We start from the raw sequence: 5,374 nt of genomic DNA on the forward strand, positions 1-5,374 counted from the left end.
CAAATCACTAGATTTAGACTGAAGTGTGTATGTATATCAGTGGCTGTCTAGGTTGCCTGTCTCCTGTAGTTTTTCCAGCTCCTCTTCACATCCATCTCCATTCTAGACAAGGAGAAATGCATCTAAATGTGGAATTAGGATAGCAGTTTACTTTCTTTCATTTCAATTCTGAAAGCTTTCCTTTCCTTCTGCAGTGACGATAACACCCTAAACCAAAGTGGAGGTAGAGCCTAGAAATTTTTAGTAGAGCAACTGCCTTAGAAACCTGTCAGAGGAACATATTTAGGTTCCTAAATATGGTAGCTGGTGAATGTGAGCTGGAAAGCAGTTTTCTCAGGGAAGAAAACAGGCATATGCCTGACTGTACCAACATGGGGGATGTTGGTGGTGTTATAACATGCTGAAGCTTGCTGAGATGTTTCAGAGTGATGAAGTTACTAAAGCTACTATGACACTAAAGAAAGTCATGTACATGCAGTGGCTCAGAAAGGACTGTACTTAAGGACAAAAGAGAATTTCAGGAAGACAGGCAAGGACGGGGCAAGGGTAGTCTTGGATATGTGCTGAAGTACTACTGGCTTAAGTAAGACCAAACACAGATAGAACCTTGGAAGGAATGTAACCCTGTCATCCAACCTTGACTCTGAGGGGATAGATATAACTTAGGGTTGCACAAACAGATTATGATTTCATTACCAGAAGGTCTGATTCTATAGAAATTCTTTTGGGCCATGAATTTGAGAATATAGAAGTGGCTAAAGGAGTTGAGAGAGATTGCTCAGTGGTTAGGAGTAGTTGTATCTGCAGAGGACCCTGGTTCAGTTCCTAAAACACATGTGACAGTTTATAATTGTCTGTAATGACAGTTCTGGGGGATCTGTTCTCCTTTGACCTCTGAGTATTGCATGTGTATGGTGAACATATTTGTTAACAAGATTTTGATAATGCAATTTCTTTATCTGATGTGATGTTCTTTCTTTTTTCTTTTCTTTCTTTCTTTTTTTCTTTTCCTTCCTTCCCTCCTTCCTTCCTTCCTTCTTTCCTTTCTTTCTTTTTTTTTGAGACAGGGTTTCTCTCTGTAGCCCTGGCTGTCCTGGGAACTCATTCCTATAAACCAGACTGAGCTTGAACTCAGAGATTCACCTGCCTCTGCCTCCCAAGTGCAGGAATTAAGGTGTGCACCACCACTGCCCAACTTAATGCATTGTTTTAAAATAACATGAAAGGCTAAGCCAGGCATGGTGGCATATGCCTTTAATCCCAGTACTTGAGAGGCAGAGGTAGACAGATCTCTGTAAGTTAGAAGCTCACCTGGCCTACAAAGTGAGTTCCAGGATAACCAGGACTGTTACACAGAGAAACCATGTCTCGAAAGAAAACAAAAGACCAGAGACTAGGCAAATGATCTATCCCCTTATCCTCTAAGATATATTCCTTATAATTGCTTTTTCCCCTTATTTTTATTTTATGTGCATGTATATTTTGTCTATATGTCTCTCTGTGCACCATGTGTATGTCTGGTGCCCACAGAAGCCAGAAGAGAACATTGGATCCCCTGGAACTGGAGTTGCAGACAGTTGTTAGCCATCACCCGGGTGCTGGAAATGGAGCTAGGATCCTCTGAATGAGCAGCCAGTGCTTTTAACTACTAATTCACCTCTTGTAGCCTCTCTTTTCTCCTTTTTAATAAGGCCCCCACTTTGTAGCCCAGACAGGCCTTGAATTCACAATTCTCCTACCTCATCCTCCGAAGTACTAGTATTGCTGGTATGTATAATCATGCCCAACTCTATAATTACTTTTTCTGGAATAGAGGAGGGATAGAAAGACAAGGAAAATTAAAAGCGTACAGGATAAGAAAGGAGTCTCCTTAAAGTCTCATCTTAGCGGTGAGTAAAGAATTTCAGAACAATTAATATTTGCTGGGAAAGTTGCTTCTCTAGAGACAATATTTCCCTTTTCCATATCAGAGATTGAACCTGATATGACTGAACTCAGGCATGTTCAGCAAGTACTCTACCAATGAGCTACAACTCCAACTCTCAAAATTCCTTCACAGAGAAACATTTCACATAAGAATGTTAAAATAGCAATGAAATATTGCTTCAGGTGGATATTAGCTGTAAAATAAAAGATAACTATGCTACAACCCACAGGCCCAGAGAGACTAGGGAATAAGGACGTTCATGGGGGAACAGCCAATCTCCCTGGGAAGAAAATAGAAGAGATTTTGTGAGTGGACTGAGTGCAGGTGGGGATGGGAACGGGAGCGATCAGGGAGGGGTAGGGCACAAAGGGGGAGAGTGCCGAAGGGGACAGCTAGGCAAAGGGCGGAAGCCTGGCTCAGGGAAATCTCCCAAGATCTTTGGAGAGAACTTGAGTTTAGACTCCCAGCAACAGCAGAGAAGTAGCCAGAACTGGCCATCTCCTGTGACGATTGGTACCTGGCCCAATCAATAGTCATCAGAGAGGCCTCATTCAGTAACTGATGGAAACAGACTCAGAGCCACAACTAAACATTAGGCTGAGTTAGGGAATCCTGCGGAGGAGGAGGAGAAAGGAGTGTAGAAGCCAGAGGGGTCAAGGACACCACGGGAAGGCTCACACAATCAACTAACGTGGGCTTATAGGGGCTCACAGACACTGAATCGAAAACCAGGGAGCCTGCATGGAACCGCAAATGTGTTGCAGTTGTGTAGCTTGGTCCTCTTGTGGGACTCCTAACAGTGGGAACAGGGGCTGTCTCTGACTGACTCTTTTACTGGCCTTTGGGACCCTACTCCTCATACTGGATCGGCTTGTCCAGCCTTAACACATGGGGAGCTGTTTAGTCTTACTGCAACTGGATGTGCCATGTTTTGTTGATATTCATGGGAGACCTGCCCTTTCCTGGATGGAGACAGAAGAGGAGGGGATTGGAGGAGGTGGGAATGGGAGGGAGAGACTGGGGGTGAAATGAGTGGGGACTGGGAGGCTAGGATGACAGGGAGGCTGTGGTTGGGATGTGAAATAAGTAGATGATTTAAAAAAAAAAACAGAAACATATTAGCTGGGCAGTGGTGGCACACTCCTTTAATCCCAGCGCTTGGGAGGCAGAGGCAGGTGGATCTCTGTGAGTTCGAGGCCAGCCTGGTCTACAAGAGTTAGTTCCAGAACAGGCTCCAAAGCTACAGAGAAAACCCTGTCTCAAAAAATCAAAACGAAATATATTTAAGGCCTGAAAATGCATGAGATTAAGTGTGGCATTTCTTCTTTACTACATTTAAATCTGAAATTTTCTGTGAGTCTTGTAAATAATACTCTAAACTTTGTCTACAGTAAAAACATCTTAATCTCCCCTGCAACCCTTGTGACTTAGGTTTTGCCTCATTAGCTATACTTCTATTTAATACATATCAGAATCTCAGGTAAGTTCCCTAGCAATCCTTTGAGATAAAACTTCAGAACCCACCAAAATCATACATTCACACAAACAACAATATCACTCAATACTGTGGACTCTTATTTGCCTTTGTATTTTGAGACCGTGTCTCATGTAGTGGAGGCTGTCACTGAATTCCTGATTTGATCTACCCCCTAAGTGCTACTATATCTCTTTAATAACTGTCTGTTTCAGAATCGTGTGTGTATGTGTGTGTGTGTGTGTGTGTGTGTGTGTGTGTGTGTATGTGTGTGTGTGTGAATGTCATGTGTCAGTGCACCAGAAGAGGGTCTCAGAACCTTTGGAGCTGAAGTTACTAGCATTTATAAGTCATCTGATGTGGGTGCTGGGAACTGAACTTGGGTCTTTTAGTGCTCTTAACCACTGAGCCTTTTCTCCAGCTCCAGACAAGTTCTTTTTTTTTTTTTTTGACAAGGTCTCCTCATATAGATCAGGCTAGCCTCTAATTTGTGATCTTCTTACATTAGCCTGTGCCACACTGGAATTACAGGTGTACACCAGCATGACTGGCTGAGATCCGATTTCAAAGGCTGAGGATAAGCAATGCTAGCCTAGAAGCTGAAATGGTCTAAGTCACGAATCCTGTCCTTTCTGACCCCAAGAGGCAGGGCAAAAGTTGAGGAGGAAGTACGGAGTGGCACCCACTTAAGTCACCTTTTATGTCTAGAACATAAGACAGTCTTACTGTCCTCTAGGAGGAACTTGGAGGAAATTCTCCTTTGAAAGATTTGGCACTGAGGCCGTGCTGGAGCAAGAGCTTGTAGGAGAATGATAGGAAGCAACACTGTTCTCAGAAACGAAGACATTTACAACATTTCTGCGAGGAAAAGATTGCTTTCTTTAGCTGATTTCTATAGAAGTCGGTTTTAAAGCTAATTTTCTTTCCTACATCCACTTTGGCTCCTGTTTGAATTAAGAGAAATAAGCTCAATCTCCGAGTAATTTGTTAAAATTTTATTTTCATCATTTTGGTGCCTAGGTAGGGGGAACTGAGTTCATCAAAGGATCATATCCAGTGGACACAGAATTCCCAGCTAAGACATCTCAAAATGACACTACCCATCCTGAGGAAAATGCAGACTTAACCTAAACTTGAACGTGATAGTGGGAAGTCAGGTAAGGCTTCCCTAGAGGTGGTATGGATTAGATGTTGGGAAGCACACACAAAAAAGAAAGAACATATATAAAGGGCCATGATAGTAAAAGACAAATCCTGGACACTAATAATCCCTGATTTTGAAATCCACAAACATCAAAAGGTATTAATATCTAAAATCCTCCAAATATTCTGGAAGAAATAATTTAAAACGTCATTGGACACATTTATTTACGTTTTTTAAGAACATCAATTTGAGAAGCATACAAAAACATGACAGAACACTTTATAGGTTGCAGTGCACGTTAAAATCAGAAACAAAATCATACATATTTTTGTAGGCATACACACTCAGGTGTTTCATGTGAAAGCAATATAATAAACATTAAAAAGTTCTGGCATTCAATATGTTCGGTAACAAATATTTTAAGGAAACATGGAATATTCTTTGAGTAGATTTATCATATGAAAGACCATATAGATTATTTAAGAATGGAGGCTCTCAAACTAAACAGAAAGATGCTCATTGCTTTGTGAAGAGTTCAGTTAAGGTAACTAAATTAAGAGAAAGTGCAAGGCATAAGATTGCATGTGTGTAAAAACCATGAGCAGACAAACCATATTCAAACGTAAATAGACCAAGAAGTAAGAGCATAAATGCATATCACTGTGGCTAGTAATTGAGGGCACCCAGGTTTGTAACTACTATTATCAAATACTGTGAGAGATAACCTCCTGTGTGTGTGTGTGTATGCGCGTGCACGCGCGCCTCTGTGCAGCACAAGTTCGCTTGGGATTTGCTAGTAGCCTACACTAAGCTCAAACACACCATCCTC

The sequence above is a fragment of the Myodes glareolus genome, chromosome X (assembly GCF_982192425.1).
Source record: "Myodes glareolus chromosome X, mMyoGla1.1, whole genome shotgun sequence".
In the NCBI taxonomy this organism is placed as follows: Eukaryota; Metazoa; Chordata; class Mammalia; order Rodentia; family Cricetidae; genus Myodes; species Myodes glareolus.